The 24,671-nt window shown below is 41.6% G+C and overlaps 1 protein-coding gene across 15 annotated transcripts in view; it reads right to left on the minus strand.

Annotated features, from left to right (window-relative positions):
• FOXP1 (forkhead box P1) overlaps window positions 1-24,671 on the minus strand; it is a 569,345-nt gene that overhangs the window by 327,931 nt on the left and 216,743 nt on the right. Inside the window, exon 1 of one of the 15 annotated variants that reach the window (XM_081184129.1) lies at window positions 20,112-20,194. The exons of 13 other annotated variants lie outside the window; for them this stretch is intronic. The gene's annotated coding sequence lies outside the window, so the exon portion shown is untranslated. Of the gene's footprint in view, window positions 1-20,111; window positions 20,195-24,671 lie in introns of those variants that run through there. One more of the 15 variants, XM_081184130.1, reaches the window with a different exon arrangement.

A 24,671-nucleotide genomic window follows, 5' to 3' on the forward strand; every position in this document is an offset into this window, starting at 1 on the left:
TAACACTTCAACAGCACATGCATACTGGGGCCTCACGTATATTTTGACATCTCATGCAATATATGAATTTGCTGACACATCTAATAAATTTGATTTTTGCATTAAAATCTCAAATCTCAAATTTGGACACACAAAATGCATTTTACTACTCCACCAATGACCCACACTTCATGGTTCTGCTGCTGAAAAAGTCTCCACCTTCCGTTCTATAGCAGCTTTCAGATTCCTATGAACTTAACAGTTTCACTCCCTCTTTTATGTTAGGTAAAGAGAAACGTGCTGCGCAGGTTCTAGTCTTTTCATTCCATCAGGTAAAAGTATTCCTCCTTTCAGACAAACAGCAACACAGAAGTCTGGGCATCTTTTCCAGGGAAGGATGGGAGACTATTATATTACCTTACAAGAAAGTGACACTCTTGGCCATGGTCATGTGAAAATATTTCTGAGGTATCCTTTAACACCCTTTAAATATTGAAACAATAAAAACAATATTTGCTGTTGTACCTTTTAAGCTCTGACAAAAGCTTTGTTTTAGCACTTACCACAGTGTGCAATAAGAGTTAATAATCAAATCTGTCCCAACCCCCACAAATGTTAAACAAAAAGATAAAAGAAATGCAAATAGCTATTGTCATGGAAAGTTAAAGTACCTGTCTGTATTTTTAAGTGAAAACTATTATCTCTATCAATCAAAATTTAAGAATACAATAGCGCTAATCACATAAGGTGCTTTGACTGAGGTGCTTTTTCCTCATAAAGAAAGACTATAAAAGTAATATACTAACAATTAGATAAGCTATTTGCAATGTTGCTACGAAGCGGGGGGGGGGGCTTTAAGCAGTCTTATTGTTAATAAAATGCTTCTGAATGTGTGTGTTGATTTGCACCCAAGAAGACTAAAAAATCCCTACACATTTTAATAAGATTGGTGAAATTTTATTCAGATCCTCACACTTGCCAACATGTGGTAGAATAGCACACTCTTCTGTTTAAGAGGAGTTACTCAAATGAAGGAAATAGTTAATTGGTAACCCAAATTCTTACTTCTAGCCTCGATGTACAATAATCATATTTTCAACAAACATGAGGGTTTTATTTGTCTTTCTCTTTAAAAAGCAAAAAAAAAAAAAAAAAAAAAAAACCCCAAAAAACCCCTCTCATTTGACTTTCAAATAGAAGCCAGCATTCTCTTATAGGCTGCACGAATCTCATACAGAGTACTGTACATACATAAATACAGTTTCAAGCATGGGTTTTCATTTTTTAAAGCAGATTCAATCAGGAACTGAGCTGGTGCAGTTGATAAGAGAACACACAGCAGCAATTATGTCTAGATTAAAAGTAACAGCAAGTGATATTTAAAATGCCTTTAGTAGACAGTTAAAACTAGGATGCCATTATGCTAACTCTGCCCCTCACAGAGAAGCAATAGGACTGTCAGCTTCCCTCATCCCACTTTCCCGCTGCATTATCAGGTTTCCTACTCTATAGTCCTATTACTTTCTGCATCATAGCTAACATCTCTAGTGTGCTATTAATATCAATGAAGAGACGATTCAATTTCCACAAAAGAAAAAAAAAAACCTGATCCCTAGTATAAAACAGACATTCCGGTGAGGACTCTAACTGAGGACAAAACAGAAACAACTGTCTTGTTGCTTTTTACAAAAACAAAACTATTGTGCATGCATTTGAAAGCTTTTAGTAAACAATGAAACTATTCCCCCCCCTACAGTGACAAACAAAAATGCCCGACAAAAAAGCAAGTCAAACACATCCCCTCTCCCTACTCTCAGAGAACAGTGTGCTGTTAAGGTTCAGGTACTTGCACAAGAAAAAGTAAACCCTAAAGAAACACCTGGATTCACAAACCTTAAAGGCTGCAACAAACTCCCTAAACTACCGGGGCTCCTGCAAAGAGGTCTGAACAAGACAGAATTCTGAACATTATTTATAAAGAGGAACAATAAATGATAATGATCTTTAATAATACACACTTACCCATTAATGAAGAGGAAGAAAAGGTCTGAGCTGTTGTAATAATTCCCAATCAAGTAAAGAAAAAGTTGAGAGTTCTGGAAAGACCATACGGTTTACTTCTAACTAGCCCGATTTTCTCTGCCTCAACATTGGCTGCAGTGTAAGGAAGGACTGAAGGTATGTGGTCTAAACACAACAAAAGCCACTGCCTTACTCTAGATTAAATATGCAGGAAGAGGCCCCTTTGCATAAACACAAACACTCGGCAAATGAGTAACTGGCTCAAATCAGACGCCTGCTGTGCATTCTACCTGTCCTGATCTCTCAGGAGCTGCACAGCCTGTTTAATAGGGATGGTGGCTCAAAAAGATCACATAGCTACACGCAACCCCCCCCCCCCCCAATAAATAGCAGCAATAACAACTAATAAATAGGAACAATATTAAGAACTGAAGTGACATTTGCCGTTACAAAAGAAAACATTTCCTCACCCACACACCTTTCAAGGCAGAGAAAGACAAAGAGACGTACAAGCAGGAAAGAATCCAGTAGGTAGAACATACTTTCTTTAATTAAACCTCAAATTCATCAGAATTACAGGTTTTGACTGAGTCTCTAAGCATGTATACTTAAAAGTAAATTCCACTGACAGTGATTAAACTAATTTCTAAGTGGAAATGTTAAAGGCTAAGCTGTTGGGTTTGAGGGGCAAGAAGGACTTTATAACTTACATCTTTGACGCATGTAAGAAAAAGAAAGGCAGGATTTGTTTCTTGTTGTTTCGAAATAGAAATAATTTTATTGCTCAAACTGTCATTTTTTCCAAAAAAAAAAAAAGAATGTGCAGAATATTCTAGAATGCTGTTGCTTTAGAAACAATCCAATGTAAACAAATATACTTTCTATTAAGGTTGGAATGGGGAGAGGAAATTTGATATTTATGTCAGATTCCGCCGCCCCCCCATCAGATGACCCAAAACAGTTTGCAGAACAATCCTATGCATGTTTTCTTGAAAGGAAGTAGTCCTCCAAAAGTTGCTAAATTATTATTTATTAAATTTTATACACATCTTGATTAACAAAACAAAACAGAAACCCTCAAAAGTTGACTACAACTTCCATCATCCTTGATCTTTAGCCATGCTAAGTATGGCTGCTGGGTGCTGGAGTGCAACAAATATCTGGAGAGTGACAGGTTCCCCCAGCCCTGTTTTACACGCCATCCCCTATACGAATTTCCAAAGCGTACACATTTCATCTGTCAAAGACAAAATTTGACCATTTGTATGGAGGCAATGTGAGCACTATCCTCCCTGTACAATGACCTCTGTTCATAGATAGACAAGGGTGACCCTGTTGATTCTCCTTGATCTCTCAGTATCTTTCATTAACATCAACTATGGTATCCTCTTAGTGTGTCTGCCCAAAGAGGGACTGGATGGCAGTGTTTTGCAATGGAACCTATCCTTATTTGGCCAGCCATCTCCAGAGAATGGTACTTAGGGGATGCTGTGCAGTCTTGCACAAACTTCCATATGGGAATCCACTGGGAACAATCTTGTCCCTCAAGCCGTGTAACATCTATATCAGGGGTCCTCAAACTACGGTCCGTGGGCCAGATCTGGCCCGCCAGGGTCCTGAATCCAGCCGGCCCAGCAGATCGCTCCAGACCTGCCCCCCCCCCCCACCGGCAAGGCCCAAGGCTAGGAAGCCTATATCTGCAAGAGTGGCAGCAGATGTGGGTTGGTGTCTGGCTTCAGTAATGGACTGGATGAGAGCAAATAAACTGCAGAGCGGGGGGGGGGGGCAGCCAAGTACACTTGCCCTGTGCCTCAGAGGGCTAAGTCAACTGGGGGTCCACACCAGGGACTCACTGCTTTTTTGTTTGAGTTTATAACTTTATTCTAACAGGACTCCCGGCCCCAGGCCTATGACAAGCTCTGCATGGGCATGGCTGGTATGCTGAATAAAGGTGTCCAGGACGCTGAGAAGCCTAGAAGGACATGGGGAGGAGAGAAGGAATGCCTCCCTAGCCACCCCCAACTTCCCCATCACCCGGCCATCTTTGTATGTTTGAAAACACTGTGTTAAACTTTTTTTGGGGGGGGAGTGACATTGCTGTGGCTGTTGCTGTGGCAAGCTTGTCTGCCCAGACAACAAAACCCACTTCTCGGCTTCGTTGATGTGGTCCAAAGGAAAGCAGAGCAATTACATTTGGCACCAGTTTGGCTGTAGGAGTTGCCAGAAGGAGGCGTACAAGGTGCCAGACAACCGTCTTAGAGACTCCACTTCGGATTAGTGCACCATTTACTCATTAGCCTTTTTTATGATAAATTATTATTATTATTATTATTATTATTATTATTATTATTATTACTACTACTATTCACACACACACATTTAAATGGCATGTGTAGATGTAAAATTATAGTAGTATCTTATAAAATCCCAGGCGAGTTAGTTTTAGTAATGAGATCTTTAAAAAGAAAAGAAAATGTAATATGACTGTTCTTAGCTGAGTTGACATATTTCTACAGCCAGAAAATATAACAATTAACGTGACAGCCACATGTAGTCTTCTTATTTATCTATTTAAGAATAGGCCTTATATTTACTTGGATTCTAGAATTATTTGATACACAGTCTATCACGCACTTATTCACATGAAAGAAAACCTCTCATTTACATGAGCACTGGAAACTCAAGGAAGCTTTAATGTGCAGCATTCAAACTATCAAGAGAGGGCTTCTGCATCTGGGCTTTTACTTGCTTTTGGGGGCTACCCTCATTTTTTCAAAGACCTCGCTAAAAAAGGGGAGCCCACCAGCACAACACACCATGAGATATTTATTAAAGGGGTCTGCTAAAATAAAGTATTTCCCTCCCATGAGCTTACAGTTTCTGACTGCACCAAGGTGAGAGCTGGATCCTGGCCAGTTAAATGAACAAAAGACATCCAACAGCAGTGCTTACTAGATAACCCTTTAAAAGAGCTTTGGATTCAACTAGCAAGGCTAGAAAATACCCATGCAACTGTAATTTCTCTTGAAGCATGTGGGAAACCACAAGCAAACTGGATTTGTTGTGACTTTGGGTCAACTCATAGAGCAGGTATTCTAAAAAGAAAAAAATATATCAGGAGCTGCACTATAAAACAAAAACCCAGTTCCGTGTGCCAACAGGTTATGAGACAAAAATTGTCCCCTTTTCAGGCCTTGCCCCTAAAAAACTGGAACTAAATAACTCAATTTCCTGACCTGATGGGGGGGAAATGCTTAACAGGATTAGTTTTAATTAATACCTCATGGAGAGAGTCCATAAGAAATGCCTTTACTATTCACTATATTATTATTATTATTATTATTATTATTATTATTATTATTATTATTATTATTTATTATTATTCATTGAAACGGCCTTTCAAATAAGGTGTTAGATCATATTCTCTGCATAGATAACAGCGATCTAACCTTGATGCAAATAAACCATAGAACAAAATGTAATCAGTATATCGCTGTGTAAAAGCCTTTGTCCATCCCCATGGAGGTTCTAATGACTGTTTTGGCACTTCTGGCTGGTAGTTATGCCTTCTTGCTCACATATATCTCATACTGGTTGAGCAAGCTAATGGAAGTGCTGTTAGTGGAATCCAATATTAATGCTCTGCATCGTGCAAAACTGGATGCAACTGAATATAATATACAATTAGAGGTGGTATCTAATTCCATAGCTAATAGATGCTGGATTTTAAATTAATATTTTAATAAGGAAACTGAAATAAATACTGCTACTCAGGTAGAATAACACTGCATTCTGGATCTGACAGTCTTTCCTGCTGTTAAGCCTGTTCTCCATAGCACTCTGTTGGGCTGGGGGGGGGGATTCAAGATTCAAATGTCTGAGTGACATATCCTGATGCACCGAGTCAAAGATGTCATCTTCATGCAAGCTCCACTAGCTATATGCTTGAGAGGAAAATGAAGTGCGCACACATACAGTACAGAGACTGGGGGAGGGGAGTGAGACCTCCAGAAAATAAACAGGGTATATGGTTTCAAAGGCTACAGACACAGACATTTCATTGTTCGAGCCAATTATCAGTGGAAAATAATAACAACAGATGGATTGAGAGTCACTGACTTTTCATATGCACTTCATCTCTGCACAACAGATGATGAAATGCGAGAGCTATCTCAGAAAGGCAAAACATCTTTCAGCAAAAGAACTCTATACTCCAGATGGGGACCTTCTAAGGCAGCTGATTATCTTCTTATAATGTTTTAAGAGAGAGTTACTAAAACATTTCAAGAACTAATCAGATACGACGGGCACAATGGCACCATTGTTTGGAAGGAGGAGAAACTTTGGACTTGTGACTGAAAACAGTCAACACACGTTTCTAGAAGGTTAGAAATGTGCATTTCCTGTTTCCACATCAAGTGCTCTCAGCTCCAAATAAAGGCCTGATCCCATCATTCATGAGCTGGCAGCAACTACAGTGGGGACTTTGCCAGTGGAACCAGGCCCAAAATTGGAACGTCTGCTTCTGGCAGAAGAGTAATTCATCTCCCAACACATACAGATACATGCTTCTACTACTTGGGTGAGAAAACTAGAAAAAGATCTGTCTCAAGAAAGCACACCCTTCACCATTTCATGTGCAGAAATGAGGACGGAACTACAATTAACCTTTACAATGCATCCTTGCCGCCTAGAGGATACCTCAAAGTTGAGCTAAGCATTTGAATAAACAGGTACACTTGTTGCATGGGATTACACTGACATTATTTTACAGCGTTCAAAGAATAATTTCTGGTACAGTACAGTAGTACCTCGGGTTAAGTACTTAATTCGTTCCAGAGGTCCGTTCTTAACCTGAAACTGTTCTTAACCTGAAGCACCACTTTAGCTAATGGGGCCTCCTGCTGCTGCCGCACCGCCGGAGCACAATTTCTGTTCTTATCCTGAAGAAAAGTTCTTAACCCAAGGTACTAATTTTGGGTTAGTGGAGTCTGTAACCTGAAGCGTATGTAACCTGAAGAGTATGTAACCCGAGGTACCACTGTATTGTAAATCTGGATAAACTCAACCTTAAATATGTTACACTTAGAACCAATATGTAAGTTGATTATTTTGCTCCTGCATAATACTTGTTTAAAGCGGGGTGGGAAAAGAGACAAGGATACTTGGATAAGCTGTGTGTATGTATATGGTGTTTTAAAAGTATACAAACAAGTGCATTTCTCTTTATAAACTACTTTTTTAATAAAGTATACAAATACCAATGCAACAAAACATCCTTTCTCCCCAAGGCCACATAGGAAATCAGTTTCGAACCTGTGGAAATTTCAACGTTGAGTTGTAATGTTGCTGTTCTAATGAGAGGAAACATCACTTAACCTGCTAGATATGTGCACATCCTTGCACATACCTGAAGAAGTTACCGTATATGAATTGTGGCCCTTATCTACCATGACTTACTAGATGTCCCTGAACAAGATATGTCCTTGCATCTCAATATCAGCTCGTGATCTGTAAGAGTGAACTAGACAACCAAGGTTATTTTGTGAAATCGCAACCTGAAATGCTGTGCATATTAAAATAATAGAAATGACAAATAGTAGAACATGCATTTTGTCTACACTGTGCCGTGACTGGACAGCGAAGTAAATCAAAGTGATATGTAGTAAAACATGCATACTTTCACTGTCACTAGTCTTTTTCAGGAAATGAAGCATAATATGGTTTCAAAGGAAATACGAGCATTATTTAAAAGTTGGAAGTTCAGCTGAAAAGCTACTCCAGTAAATGCCATATCAGTGTACAATTTTGAAACCATCACCGTCCACTATTTCCTCTAACTCTGACTAGTTATGGGTTGGATCTAGGCTTAGTCATAATTAGAGGAGACTGGTTGAGATCAATGGGATTTAAGATTAACTCTTGCCCCATTGAAAGTATGACTAAAGGTGCAATCCAGGACACAAATGCCCCTTCACCTGGGTTGTGCAAAGCAGTGGAGCCACTTTCGCATCTGCAACCCAACTGCTCACCAGGCTGGTGCAGAGATTGCATCTGCATCAGACCCAATACTGTCAGGCAACAGCAGCAAGACCGGTCTGGGGTCCAATGGATCCCATACCAGTTCAGCCTTGCCCACTCCTCACCCTTGGAAGCCCCCGTTTCAGGGTTTTCCACTGACCTCCATGGGAGGGGATACTGCAAACATACCTCCCACCTTCTCACACTTTCAGCAGGCAGAAGAGGGCAGTCAACCCTGAAGGAGCCACTTGGGTAGCAGAACACAGCGGAAGGGCACCTCTGCTCATTCTAAATCACCAGTGTAAGGGTTTATTTTTTATTGCTTTGTAACTGATGGAAATAATTAGTTTATCCAACTACGCACAGACAAATTAGCATGACACACAGCATCCCTCTAAATTCTCGTTTTACAAAATACTGTTAAAAACCTGTTGTTTTTCTTTGCCTTATTATTAATAATAACATAATTTATATTAAAAAATTCTGATCAGTATGGCCCTCAAAGGGAAAAAATAGAAACAAATCTGTGCCAATCAGCTAACACCTAAATATTAAGAGTTATTTCATGAATAAAGCTCTGTAAGTTCTACTGGGATGTGGTGTATGTCCTTAACACAACCTATAATACAACCTGTAACACACACAGGCTGCATTTGGACACCGTGACAGGAATTAACCCAGCTGGAGGAGTATGTGGACCAGTCGGGGGTTAGGTTTGTTCCCATTATGATAAACCATGGTTTGTCGTGATGTTCAAGTTCAGTGAATTTGCATGCAGTGGTTCTCAACCTGTGGGTCCCCAGATGTTGTTGGACTACAACTCCCATCATCCCTGAGCTCTGGCCTTGCTAGCTAGGGGTGATGGGAGTTGTAGTTTAACAACATCTGGGGACCCACAGGTTGAGAAAGGCTGGCATAGGGTAAAATTCTGCAACTCATTTCAGCAGCAAAGAGGAAAACAAATGACATGTAACAGAACTATCTGGCTAAGCACATGCTTAGTGGATAATTCCCCAAACGTATCCCCATATCCTTCACTAGCCCACAGTGATGCCACCCAACCAAATAATATGCTTCTTGCCAGATAGACAGACAGTTTTAATAGGCAGCCACCAGAGAACATCTTTGCATAATAATAAATATCATAAAAGGGGGGAAATATTTCTGCCTCTGGGGTTATCAGTTCTATTTTTCCTAACCATTCACACTAAGAGTTGTGAAACCACAAAAATGTACTTGCGGTTTAAAAAAATACCCATATTAACACTCTGTATTTGGTGCAATATACCAGACAAAACTTTGGCTTCTTCATGGCTCTAGTTTTGTGTCATATAGGATGAAAAGAAGACAGATGCGAGAGTGAGCCTGGTTTTACATCGGATGCTGCTTTTCAGGAGCGGAATTGACTGACTGATTATATTTCTATGCTGTTTTCCATTTGAGTAAATCCCAAAGTGACTTACAAATGATATATAACAACAGCAGCAATAAACGTAACAACAGAACATCACAATTACAGCAAAAAAAATAATGTCTGGGCCATGGTGAGATGACTCTACCAAGTCATATATAATAATTAAGAAATCCACAATAATTTTAAATGTAATTATAATCTGTAAAACAATGCTGACAAAACAGAAGCTTAAAAACAGTCTAAAATCCACTACATTCCCCCCAGTACCTCCCTATCACTCACTTACTCTGCTTAGTTTATTAAAATATGCCGACCAACAAATCAAGACTCTTCTTCCTTGGAGGTTTTTAAGCAGAGGTTGGATGGTCATCTGTCAAGGATGCTTCAGTTGAGATTCCTGGGTCACAAAGGTTGGACTAGATGACCCTCAAGGTCCCTTCCAACTCTACTATTCTATGCTTCACTAATATGTGTGCTGATACTCAGGACCCTACTCACATCAGGGCTGCTTGTCCCCAAAGTCAAGTTCTCACTGTGAGATTGGGATCAAATTTAAACATCTTTCTTGGGACTTTATACTCTCACTGATGAGCACCCGTCATTCGGCCCCCACAAACAGTAGCAATCCAATCAACAAGCAAAGGCAGTGATATTATTTTATAAATCTATGCGTTGGGTGCCCAATAATTGGCCTCAAGGTTCCTCACTCTCCCCCATGTTTCTGCTATAATTAAACATGCCCAGGCTGGTGGAGCTGCCAGGGATCAGGGTGGGCAGATAGAATTAGTTACCTCTTTCCCAACCCCATACTCATAGGTGACAGAAGAGTTTACTGAAAGTTATCCACCTCATGTGCAACTGAGTAAAACTTAAGTACAGTACCTGAACTTAAAAACCAACTTAATCTTAGTGAACTAAACCATTACAAACCCAAGTGTTTCTCTATTTGAAGAATTTTCACCTCACCCTGCAGCTAAAAAAGCCTTCCAGAGTGGCTTACAAAGATCAAACACTGTCATCAAGCTTACAATCTAAAGACATGTCACAAAAGGAAAATAGTTTGGGAGGGAGGAGGAACAACAAACAAACAAACTGAGACCCTAGTTTTAGTTACAAAGTTCTTATAACAAGCAGCTGGAATGGAAACAATTCAGAGGAGGAACCAAAACTTCTTGTCTTTCAGTAGAACCAATGGAGTGGTCCAGCTTCCCTTCTCTTCCTGATGGAATGAATGACTGCTGCCAGATGACGCAGGTGAGGGAGGGAAGTGGAGTGTGGATTTTGTTATAAACATCTTTCATGCATTTCCATCTTTAATCTGAAGTTTAGAGCACCACAGGATTATAAACAAGTTGCTATTTGCCTTGCATAATATAACTAACCAACATCTTAAATGTCAAGAGTTAATGTATAAACAAAAGGAACAATTCCAGAGAAAGCAACACAGGGAGAGAGACTGACAAGCTAAAATAAGCCTTCCTCAGAAAAACTCAGAAATAACTCTAAATCTTCTGAAGAAAACAAAAGACGTTGGGGTAATTTTTCCAAGTCAATCCGCGTAAAATCCATTCCTCCTTCCCCTTCAAGCAAAGGTGGCATTGCAACCCCCAAATGCTGCATTGGATTATGGGCAAACGTTAGGCGAACCCAGTTCCCCAGATTACGAGTCTACCGCTCTTAACCACTACACCACACTGGCTCACATGATTGTTCTATCACTATACTTACCCTGTTGGCACTGCTTTCATGTTCCACATGTTGGGTACCCCCCCCCCCATAAACATCTTGCCCATATTTAGTCATGTTTCATGAGCAATATCAGAATCATTGTATATTAGTGGAAAGAGAGGCTTACCATACAATGTCCCCAGGATGCATGACATTTGTTTTACAACCAAATGCTTTTATTTGCCATTGTATGATCAAACAGACATTAAAACTTCCATCAAAATACGTATTTCCTTTAAGTGTGTCTGGTTAGGGTTCAAACGTATGCCTAAAGTCTGTTCAACTAGACAAGCAATTTAAAAAAATATGTCGACTTTCATGTATTAAGGCGGTCTTGTGAACATTTGTACAGAACACAGCTTTAATCTTTATTAAATCCCCTTCTTTGGTGGCTCTATTTTAGTCCTCTTCTTAACCTTCTTTTTGCCACTTTCAGAAAGCTGAAAATTGCAATGACTCAGTTCAGACATAATGCAAAACTATAGCTTAGTACTGTATGATCAAACTTGTTCACACCCTCTTCCTCTGGAGTGTGGCCATGATAATGAGACAGGAAGCATCCTCTTCCACTTTTAAAGTAACAGGAGTTTATAATTTTGTTTGATTGAGGAACTAAAAAATAAGCCAACACCAGAAACTATAGTTTGCTGCAAGGTGTGTAATGATTTGCACGCAAAAAGACTAACAGCTCCCTACATATTTTAATAATATCTGCACAATTTTATTCAGCTCATCATATTTGCCAACATGTAAAATAGCATTCCTCTCTGCTGCAACAATAAACTTAGACTGCTTTTCAATCAATAACATAGTTGCAGCCTATATGTTTAACCAGATTATTATCTTGCTTTAGCTTGCAGTGAACTTCTTTCTGCAATAATATATGATGCATAAACTATTATTAACAGTGGGATGTATGTCTTCCTTTTGTCTGCAGTGAGCTTTCTTCATAGTAGGATAGCATGAACGAAAAATGGCATCAACTAAAAACCACCTGTCCTTTAAGTGTACACCAGTAGACCAGTATTCTGTATGTATACCAGGGATTTTATCCATTCCTCCGCTACTGTAGTCCCTAACACTGCCTGAAAATATGTCGCTGGATCACAGGGCCTCCAGAGCATTTGATACAATGCTCAGAAAGGAAAACTGGCAACCCCACCCCATGTGCAAACACAAATGCTTTCCACCGAGATCTCTGGATCTCAGCCCATGACTTCTGAGACTGCCTCTTCCTGGTAAACAGCATATTAATGATAAACAGCAGCATTTTTCAGCCAACTCCTAATGAAAAGTGTGAAGGGAAACTAGTAGGTAGGGTAATAAGCAACCAAACAGAAGCTTCTTTGGATAATAAAGCACAATTCAAGCCCTTAAGGCTTAGAAGATTCCTCTGGTTCGGATCTAACTGCAGTTATGTATAGGACACACACAGTGAGGCTAGTCACTGGGTAGAAGACTCTGTTAACTGCTTAAATCTGTTTTGGTGTATGGCCACCATTTGGCAAGCACAAAAATATAATGCTCGTTGCAAGGCATAGGTCAGCACAGTTGGAGCCAGATAGCAAGCTTAAGATATTATTGTAGCTATAGCATCTGGTGCATTGGTATATTCCATGTGCTTTTGAAATGGTTGTTTTAGACCAGGTTCCATCTCTCTCTCTCTCTCTCTCTCTCTCTCTCTCTCTCTCTCTCTCTCTCTCTCTCACCCTCCCTCTCTCATTAATCTCCAGATTTGGGAGGTTTCAATTTATCATTTCATATTCAAATACTGATAATACCAGATACACGTGGGTAAGTATATATCTCTGTCAGTGTATAAAGAACCAAAAAATAAAATTAAAATAAAATAAACCATTTTCTTCATCAACTAGTAAAAGAACTGTTTTCTTTGGAAACCAAATTATTAGAGCCATGCCTTCCTTCGCATTACTCAGATGGGAGCGTGAACACTCTAATAATTGTTTTAGTTTAAACACTTCTCAGTTTGCCGTTGACATGAGATTTCTTTTCACTTCTAAGACTTTAAGAACAGTTGTTGCCCATGAACTCAAGGACTAGGTGGTAAATGAACATAATATACCTGGTCTACGTAAGCGGGAAACACATTTTCAAGACAGAAATAACTATATACGATTCAGACTTGGGACACAATTCACCAATTATTCACAAAACAGAATTCTTTCAGGGTCCAAGGGTAAAGGGATGTGTTCAACTGCTGTATTTTTAAAGTGGCATCAGTTCAATTGCAAGTATTAGCTGAGCACCCTGACAAATTTGTCCAAAGTAGGATAAAACCATTTCCGCTCCACATAAAAAAAGAGACTTTCACTTTCACTATCTTTTGCTTGCAATAAAAATACTATAGTGATACCTTGGTTTAAGAACAGCTTAGTTTATGGACAACTTGAATTAAGAATGCTGCAAACCTGGAAGGAGGTATTTTGGTTTGTGAAATTTGCCTTGGAAGCAGAACATGTTTCGCTTCCTGTTGAGTGTGTTCCATTTGTAAATTGAGTCCCCCGCTGCTATGGGAAAGCATGCCTTGGTTTAAGAACGGACCTCCGGAACAATTAAGTTCGTAAACCAAGGTACCACTGTGCTATCTGTTCCAAGAACCATGGCAACAATTTAATTTAGGAGAAGCTGATCAGTGCCAGGTCTGGGTTTTGGTTTTGAGAGTGTTCTTGGCAAGGTGTACTCAGTGGGCCCCCATGTCTGATTGGGCCTACACTTTTACCACTTGCCATCTCCCTCTGGGCTGATGCCGCTATATCCCTTCACTTTTGTAACTGCTTGCCTGCTCAAACAGGTTAACTGAGAGCGACAGCAAGGGGAAGTGGCAGGATGACAGGAAGCTCCAAGCACTGACTATGGGTCCCTTGTACAATTGCTCAATAATGAATACCCCTGACACTGGCCCTTTAAAATCATTACTTGATGGCATGGCAGCATTCACCTAACCTCCAGTCCATCATGCTTTTTGCTGCTTACTGGCAGATAAAGAGTGAAGGGGAAGATCAGCAAAGGTAATCAGCAAACGTTATCAGTGAAGCCAATCCAGTGTTCCTGCTGGCGCATTAGCACTGCCACTGACCTTGCCGCCACCTCTCCCAACCCCTGGCAAACCATAGTGACGCAACCAACCATAGGTCAATGGAGCATTTCTGCCCCAACCATGGCAACCGCTACTGTATGAAATAATACACTGTCCAGCTACCGTTTCTTTCCACCATATCACAATGAAGGTTCATTCAAACATAGCACTGATTTTAATATCATACTGTTGTTTTATTGTAAACCACGTTGAGACTCTATAGTGAAAGGCAAGTAAGAAAACCAGTAAAATAAATAAATATTTCAATGCTCCTCAGGAAGGTCCAGCTCTGTGCCAGATAACTGATTCCCTAAAATGTCTGAACAAGGAGTCATAGCAATCTCAGCTCCAAACTGGAAAAAATGCTGGCACAATGGGATTATCACACATAGGTACATAGATCAAAGGTCACGCTAAATGCCCCTGCTCCATCTCAAAGCAACATACACTCTTCCTTCATAACACAGTTTCTACTTTTAAAAGTTTTGTTCCACAACAAGTGTCTGCAGCAAATATTATGTCATACGGAGACAAGATTAGGTATGAAACGTAGTATGAATAAATTATTGGCCACAACCTCTTTTAATTTTCAGTGATTGGCGATTTAGAGTCAGATTGTTTTCTATATAAAAATAGTTAATCATAGTTCAAAATTAAGCAGAGTTTATTTTCTTTTTCTTTAAGAAACAGCATACAGGATATGCCTTAAAGTATGCTTTAAAATCCTTACCCCTCTTTCCGACCCCCTTGGAAAAACGATCATACAAAGTTATTGCGTTTTATACTAATAAATGCAATGTGCTCGATTGTTTCTTTCTGCAATATGGATACTGTGCAGGATAATCATACTTTCATGGAAAGGTAATAAAAAATTCTCCATGAAAATAAACATAATATTGTACAGTAATCAAGCAAGAACTATTTCAGGAGCTTTTCATGAGTAGCCATTTACTTTGGCATGGAATTGCCGTGTGTAGCAAAGAATAGAGTATATGCACTAAGGGGGGGGAAGGGGGGAAGACTCAAGAACTAATACACAGTGAAAGACAAATTTAAAGCAGCCTTCTGGTGTACTGACACACGAATATAAAAATGACATGAGCAAGAACAGATTAGTTTACATACTTTTCAATCACAGCTGCTGCTCGGAAACCACAATACCTTTAAAATGACATTCTGAGGAAACAGATACAGCACGGCTGTAGCAGTGGCGAGGCATACTTAACACGAAATTAAAAGGGCATTTTTTATTTACATACTTCATACAGCACTGAACCCCAGCACAATTACATGGGAAATTTTTTAGTATGATTAATTTAGAAATAAGCTAGTGATAAATAGAGTGCACAGAAAATGATTCTGCTGAGCAAATTTTTATCACCAGCCTCAGATGTCAAAACTTGGTTTCAACAAGGGAAAGAGCAAGGCACATCTTCTTGGTTAATATTTAATTGGGTGCTAAAGATTTCTTATAGAGGACCTCTGAACTACTGCTGACAGCCTCGCGAGGAATCCCCAGTGATGCCAAAGATGCATGCCCTTGCTGTATAAACTAAAATAACATGAAATTTAATCAAGTCATTCAATTAATAAATCACTTTAGTGGACACTGCTGCCCAACTCCTATTTAATTACAAAATTTAAAAAATATTTGCACACTGCAAGCACTCAGATGGGCTGTGAGGTTCCATAATACATACTTAACACTTGAGTGGGAGGGCAAATTTATATAATAAATGCACAGCTAAGTGCAATGATCTGATTCCACTCAAAGTGCAAAATCATTTAGCCTATCTTGTGGGATTAAAAAAAATGCAAATAAACTTTCCCCCCACTCTTTACATTTATGCCATTGCCATGGCTGAAAACCCAGGACCGAGCTAAATCAGCTGCTTTACCACTACAGAAAAGGCTGCCATCTTGACAGGCGCCAGTGAAAAAACTCAACACTAGCTCAACACTGCTAATAAGTGTGCATGCACACGAAAGCTCAAACCAATAACTAACTTAGTTGGTCTCTAAGGTGCTACTGGAAGGATTTTTTTTATTTTGTTTCGACTACGGAAGACCAACATGGCTACCTACCTGTAACTAGAACTTTGAACAAAGTTAAAACAAAGCATTATGAATGATATGTGAACATTACCACCTTTTTAAAACAATGTTTTCTGGAATTCCACTGTGCAATTTCTTACTAACTTGCACTGTTCCACATTCTTGTCTGCGATAGCACAGAAAAGAGCTCATGATGGCCTCAGTTTTGCCAGTTACCATGCAAGAGTATGTTTACAAATCCTATGGCTGCTGGCCCAAAGGAATAGGAGAATCTCAAAACACAGCCCAAGTTTTAATTACAGTGGTGCCTCGCAAGACGAAATTAATTCGTTCCGTGAATTTTTTCGTCTAGTGAATTTTTCGTCTTGTGAAGCACGGTTTCCCATAGGAATGCATTGAAAATCAATTAATGCGTTCCTATGGTCAAAAAAAGTCCAAACAAAGCCAAATTTGGTACAACAGGAGTTTATTAAGTGCTCTTTAAAGTCACACATACTGTAAAGAGCATTTCAAAATTCAAACCCTTTTTTTTTAAAAAAAAAAAACAGCAGAGTGGCCCAATGGTCACAGAAAATCATAAAAATGCAGAAAAAAACCACAAGCTTCCAGATTCTTGCAAACCCCTCCCCAACTGTTCCCCCAGCCACCCAGCACACAGAAATTCAAATCCAGATTTAAAAAAAAACAACAGCAGAGTGGTCCGATGGTCACAGAAAATCATAAAAATGCAGAAAAAACCATACAAGCTTCCAGATTCTTGCAAACCCCTTCCCAACACCAAGTCCTTGAATTCCAAACACCCCAGCCCAAAATCCAACCCCCCCAAAAACAAGTTTTAAAAGCTTAACTTACCAAATGGCTGCAAAAGAAGTTTTGGAAAAGCTTCAAAAATCACCAAAGTCTTTAAAAACCTCAAAAAAGGCTACTATGTACACTGCGTTCTATGAGTTGCTCCTCGAAGTCAAGTCGCAACTGTATTAACGGTGTTAAGAAAAAGGAAACAAACTTGCAAGACGTTTTCGTCTTGCGAAGCAAGCCCATAGGGAAATTCGTCTTGCGAAGCAGCTCAAAAACGGAAAACCCTTTCGTCTAGCGGGTTTTCCATCTTGTGAGGCATTCGTCTTGCGGGGCACGAAAACGTCTTGCGAGTGTTCCGATTTTCCCCCGCTTTCCCCCCCTTTTTCTAAGCCGCTAAGCCGCTAATAGCCTTTTAGCCACTAAGCCGCTAAACCTTTAATAGCCGCTAATCCGCTAATAGCGCTAATCCGCTAATAGGGTTGCTTCGCAAGACGAAAAAACCGCTAGACGAAGAGACTCGCGGAACGGATTATTTTCGTCTTGCGAGGCACCACTGTATGCAATATACAGGGGAAAATATTACTAATAGATCTAAAATCATTGCAATAGAAATAAGATTAAATTTTTAACTACACCATTAAGAAACACTCAATTGCCTGCTCTCCTGAAATGCATTTAAACCCTGCCTCATTCTTATAGAGGGAATGGGGAAGTTAAGAGCATATGCAACCAATTCATCATAGATTGTACTGACTGCTACTTTGTTTTTTGAGACCAAGTATGGATAGTGTTTGAGACCTTTAGAACACCATACAATCTGCGCCCGGCAAGTTTCAGGTAACATGTCTCCCACTCTGGGTGCTCACATCCTTTAAGTACTGCTTGCAGCCGATCTTTGCAAAATGTAGGCTTTTTTCTCCCCTTCCCATCATCTGATAAGGAGGGGAGAAAGAAGCGCTTTTCCAGCTCTGTATTTGGCACTTTCCAAAGCCCCTTGCAAGACACAGGTGACACTGTGGTCTAAACCACTGAGCCTAGGGCTTGCCAATTGGAAGGTCGGTGGTTCGAATCCCCAAGATGGGGTGAGCTCCCATTGCTTGGTCCCAGCTTCTGCCAACCTAGGGTACCCTTCCGGTGGGAAGGTAAACAGCGTTTCCATGTGCTGCTCTGGTTTCGCCAGAAGCAGCTTAGTCATGCTGGCCACATGACCTGGAAAAACTGTCTGGGGACAAACATCGGCTCCCTCAGCCAGTAAAGTGAGATAAGCACCGCAATCCCAGAGTTGTTCATGATTGGACTTAATCTGTTACCTCCGAGGATGTGGACAGGCTGCTTGGACGAGTGAAACCAACCACCTGTCTCCTGGATCCTTGCCCATCCTGGCTTATAAAAGCTAGCCGGGAAGGACTGGGCGATGGGCTTCGTGGGGTGGTGAATGCTTCCCTCCGTGAGGGAGCCTTCCCAGACCCGCTGAAAGAGGCGGTTATTAAACCACTTCTTAAAAAACCATCTTTAGATGCGGCCACGATGGCCAACTATCGCCCAGTCTCAAATCTTCCATTCCTGGGCAAGGTGATTGAGCGAGTGGTTGCTGAACAACTCCAGGCACGCCTGGAAGAAGCGGACCATTTGGATCCCTTCCAGTCGGGATTCAGGCCTCATCATGGGACTGAAACTGCCTTGGTCGCACTGGTTGATGATCTCCGGCGGGCTAGGGACAAAGGTGAGAGCTGTTTCCTAGTTCTGCTGGATCTCTCAGCGGCGTTTGATACCATCGACCATAGCATCCTTCTGGACCGTCTTGAGGGGCTGGGAGCTGGGGGCACTGTTATACAGTGGTTCCGCTCCTTCCTCCTGGGCCGTGTTCAGAAAGTGGTGGTGGGGGATGAGTGTTCAGACCCTTGGGCCCTCACTTGTGGGGTGCCTCAGGGTTCTGTCCTCTCCCCCATGCTTTTTAACATCTATATGAAGCCGCTGGGAGAGATCATCAGGAGGTTTGGGCTGGGTGTTCATCAGTATGCGGATGACACCCAGCTCTACCTCTCTTTTAAATCAGAACCAGTGAAGGCGGTGAAGGTCCTGTGTGAGTGTCTGGAGGCGGTTGGAGGATGGATGGCGGCTAACAGATTGAGGTTGAATCCTGACAAGACAGAAGTACTGTTTTTGGGGGACAGGAGGCGGGCAGGTGTGGGGGATTCCCTGGTCCTGAATGGGGTAACTGTGCCCCTGAAGGACCAGGTGCGCAGCCTGGGAGTCATTTTGGACTCACAGCTGTCCATGGAGGCACAGGTCAAATCTGTGTCCAGGGCAGCTGTTTACCAGCTCCATCTGGTACGTAGGCTGAGACCCTATCTGCCTGCGGACTGTCTCGCCAGAGTGGTGCATGCTCTGGTTATCTCCCGCTTGGACTACTGCAATGCGCTCTACGTGGGGCTACCTTTGAAGGTGACGCGGAAACTACAACTAATCCAGAATGCGGCAGCTAGACTGGTGACTGGGAGCGGCCGCCGAGACCATATAACACCGGTCTTGAAAGACCTGCATTGGCTCCCAGTACGTTTCCGAGCACAATTCAAAGTGTTGGTACTGACCTTTAAAGCCCTAAACGGCCTCGGTCCAGTATACCTGAAGGAGCGTCTCCACCCCCATCAGTCTGCCCGGACGCTGAGGTCCAGCGCCGAGGGCCTTCTGGCGGTTCCCTCATTGCGAGAAGCAAAGCTACAGGGAACCAGGCAGAGGGCCTTCTCGGTAGTGGCGCCCGCCCTGTGGAATGCCCTTCCAGCAGATGTCAAAGCGATAAACAACTACCTGACATTCAGGAGACATCTTAAGGCAGCCCTGTTCAGGGAAGTTTTTAACGTGTGATATTTTACTGTATTTTTGGTTTTTATGGAAGCCGCCCAGAGTGGCTGGGGAGGCCCAGCCAGATGGGCGGGGTATAAATAATAAATTATTATTATTATTATTATTATAACTGTCAGGGATCCTTACCTTTACCTTTTTTAAAAGCCCCTTGCACTGTGGTTCTCAAGCACCTGATAGCCAGCTGGTTGTTGAGTACGTGGGAACTGCACACAAAGGATGTTAGCGGGTAGGCAAGACAACCCACCTGTCAATGTGACATCATAATGGTGTCATATGATTGACAAGTGGGCTGTCCTACCCATCTGTTGAAGTTGGACCTGCCAAAAAGTTTTCCCACCTCTGCTTTAAGTTTTTCATTCTGTAAGTACGTAAAATGGACAAGAGTGTGCAAGATGGAATTTTCCATCCTGTTTCCTACAGTTAGATTACAACAGCCAAAGATATCTTTCTCTTCAAGACCAGGGGGCTGGGATGCAGAACAGAACTGTATTAGTTTTTTTTGGTTTTTTTTTAGGAAATAAAAGGCTGTTGGTGTTTGCTAATTTTGCTGTTGGTGTAAGGTTTTTACTTTGTACTTTTATGAAAAGATGTGTACAATATTTCTCAAATTTGCAAGCCACCTGCCACAGGCTTTCCAATCAAGAGGAGAAAGAAGGATCATTCCATGTCGCGAAGCAGTGAAAATGGATAGCATGGAATTTTACCATTCCACACAGTTCTCGATGCATTATTCTACGCATCAAAACTTTCTTCTTCATTCTGCAACAGACACACATAAATACTCAGACACAAACACAAGCAGCAAAAAATGTGGAGGCACGTTTGAAGCAGCATTAAAATTTAATGCAAATTATGCACTGCTTTGGCAAATTTTCCTTGGGGTGTTTTTCGGTACAGAGTTGCATACTGTATATCCCCCTATTACCTGGTGCAGCAGGCAATTCAAAGTGTGTTCTGCTGTCTGGAGACATGCAGAAGGAAAGAACAGTGTATTTTCACATGAGAAGAACACAGAATCCTCTGCAAACACCATACAGGTATTTATGTAAACCAACCTTTTCATTCTGGAGACTTCCTGCAGTGGACTTCCCTCCCTGCTCTAGACTTCAGCTGGTTTATCTTCCCTCTTGAAGAAGTTTAGTCAAGTTCTTCCAAGGATATTATGATTTTGTTATTTCAGTCTATGAATGCTTCTTTCCCATTTGTGGAGAAGCAAAGTACCTGACAAGTAGAAAAGGCTTTTGAAAGTCTATTTGTATTAGGTTTATGGACCCATTCTACTGTTTAAATCAGGTCTCATTAAAATTACCATCCACACAAGTTCTCCCACTGGGGAATGTACATGCCAGAGTTACTCTACTTCTGCAGGCAACGCTGGAAGGGGATTGCCTGGCTGCAAAATAGCTGAGGACGTAGATGGGGAAGGGGAGGCGGGAGGATCAGAAAGACTTCAGGGCAGTGTGCAAGTTTCTACTCCTCTCCTGATAATTCAACTGCCATTGTCTCTGCATTTGCTGAAAAGCGCCCATGAAAAAAATATGCTCTCATGAGAGGAAGGTGTCCCCACACTAGGTCAAATATGGCTTCATCTGCCCATTTTATGACGGAAATGTCATGCTAATAAGCAAACACTAAGCCTGGCAGCTGACACAATCTGTATAGTAGCCCCTCAAACTTTAATTTTTAATAGTAACGGTACTCGAACCTTAACATAAATGTTTTAATGTTGAAACAAAGACAATTAAAGTCCATTATTACATATATGTATCCTTCTGTGTTAATGATCTGGAAGATCTCCTCCCTGCCACTTACATTTTGTGCTAATAATTACAAAGGTAGTCAGAAATAAGTTGTTTAAGCTGAAGAAGCAAAACCTCTTTGACTTTTAAATTTAAATGAAGGGGATGATGAATAATATATTTTCTGATTTTTTAATTTTTTTTGTTCTGCTGCAATCTATATAAGGTTATATAAAATGTCCATTTATTATACTTGCTCATTCCTGGAATCAGACATGCAAAATTACCTTTCCCTTCTTATAGGTTTCATTTTTCACATCAAATGTCATCCAAATAGGTAATCCTAAAATCCTAATTTATAAAAAAAAAATTTTGGAAAGAAAAAAGTCATTGAGGGTTAAAGTGAAAGCCTCATGAATGAACACAAAGCATGATGAATGCTTAGGGGTTTTGTTTTTGTTTTCCTTGCTTTACACTGGAATCTTGCACTTCGGACAAATTAAATGCGAAGTCTGCATGTGGTGGCTTTACCATTTCATATTCATGTGAAATCCATTTGTGTGAAAACAGGCCCCATGTGAAAAACTCATCAAATAACCAGGTCAGAGTAAATCAACACACCCTGTGTCTTGCATGTTGATTCTACAGTCTCAAAACAAGCATATGAATCAGACATTAGTTCTATAATTTTCTATTGTTTGTGCTTCTTGGACCAAGGGTACGCAAAGGAAACATCCTGGTATCCAAAGTGAAAAGGATTTATTTTCCTGTGTCAACCATGGTCTTTGGGTGGAGGAATATCTCAGAAATGAACCTTGTGTATCAGCCTAACCTTTGACACTCACCCAGCAAAATGAGTAATTTATCTTCTTGCTGCAGCAAAGAATGATTCCCTTGGTTTGTAAAACCCAACCCAAAATATTGTCTGTGTGTCTGGCCTACTTTCTTTATAAAATAAAATAAAATGAACCTCTCTCATAGTCTTATTTTAATAAGCAACAGAAGAATCTGGCAACCATTATTTAAGGGAAGCCAAGCCAGTGTACACAAGAGTAACACATTTGCTTGTTGCCTCTAAGAAAACCCAAAATACGTTCCTCTCCTCTGACCTAGCCAAAGTACATGGCCGGATTCTCTTGCAAATTTGGGGTGAGTGAGTTCTACAGATTCCATACAATGGACACGCAACACATTTTTGTTATGTCTTTCTTGAATTTGTATTTAATTTGCAGCTTGCCCAAATCTTTATGGCCTCATAGCACTGATGGAAACATGGGGAAGGACACACGAACCAGTAAGATGGTAGCACATGATAGGAAACAGTGATACAGTAGATATGGTCTGACACTTCTCACACCAATACATTAAGGCAATCCAATAATCCCTGTTTGGCAGCAGTTATAGACAATATAAGTCGTGCTATATCTGCAGCTTCTAATAGAAGTGTCCAGGCTCGAGGCTCAGATACCCTGGAGCGATCTGTTGTTTAGGACTTGCCAAGGAAGAAGGGGGAAAGGACAGTTATCATCCCCACCGGCTTTTCTATCTATCTGAAACCTTCCTCCACTCTACTGTATTTCATTTTAACAGTCATTTAATATATTTTACTCAACTTTATATTCAAAAGAAATCAAAGCAGTTAATAAGCATAAGAAATAACAGATACTATAAAAACAACCATCACCGTACAGTATTTTTCGTCCCATAGGACGCTCCGTCCCATAGGACGCACCTAGTTGTTGTTGTTTTTTTGGGGGGGGGGGAATAAAGGGGGAAATTTTCCTTTATTTCCCCCCCAAAACCAGGTCAGGGAAACCGAACCAGGTCGAGGAACAGTGGGATGGCGGCGCTGCGCCTCCTTGCTGTCCCCCGAGCTTGTGGGGCTGGCCGATGTCTGTCCGGTGCGCGGGGCGCTCTGCTTCAGGGCGCCCTGCACGCCGGGCGGCAGGCTATCCGCAGCGTGGGGAGCCCTGCGGGGAACTCCAGCAGGGCTCCCCACGCTGCGGATGTCTGCCCGGCGGGCGGGGCGCTCTGCTTCAGGGCGTACCTCGCGCCGGGCGGCAGGCTGCTATCCACAGCGTAGGGAGCCCTGCAGGGAACTCCCGCGGGGCTCCCCACGCTGCGGATGTCTGCCCGGCAGGCGGGGCGCTCTGCTTCAGGGCGCCCCTCGCACCGGGCGGCAGGCTGCTATCCGCAGCCTAGACAGCCCTGCGGGACCTCCCGCAGGGCTGCCTAGGCTGCAGATGTGTTCCCGAAGCGCCGGGCGCTCTGCTTTCAGCGTGCCCAATGCTCCGGGAAGCAGGCTGCTATCCGCAGCCTAGACAGCCCTGCGGGACCTCCCGCAGGGCTGCCTAGGCTGCGGATGCGTTCCCGAAGCCTGGAGAGCAAGAGGGGTCGGTGCGCACCGACCCCTCTCGCTCTCCAAGCTTCAGCGAAAGCCTGCATTCGCCCCATAGGACGCACCCAGATTTCGTGCTCCTGCAGCGCGGCAGCAGTGGGAGACCCCATTAGCTAAAGTGGTGCTTCAGGTTAAGAACAGTTTCAAGTTAAGAACAGACCTCTGGAACGAATTAAGTTCTTAACCCGAGATACGACTGTACTGAGCTAGATACACCAACGTCCCGACTCACTATTAAGCAACTTCTTATGTGTCTAACCTGACATATGCCTAAGCCAGACACACGTGTCTAAGCCAGACATATGTTATTATGTTGGACCTGTTCCTCCAGAACTTCTGTTCAGCCATATTCTTCCAAAACTCACCTATCTATTGAATCTATCAATAAAGTAGCAACAGTAGGGGGAAAATATATACTACAATTCCTTATTACCAAAGCCGCACACATATTGTTGCATTTACTAACCACTTGTTGTTTGCCTGAAACCAAACCAAGAACAAAACAAACCTGCCACAAATGAAACTGACCACATCCTCAAGCTTTTAGAGCAGATT

This window comes from Podarcis bocagei (assembly GCF_964188305.1).
Source record: "Podarcis bocagei genome assembly, chromosome: 2".
NCBI lineage: Eukaryota > Metazoa > Chordata > Lepidosauria > Squamata > Lacertidae > Podarcis > Podarcis bocagei.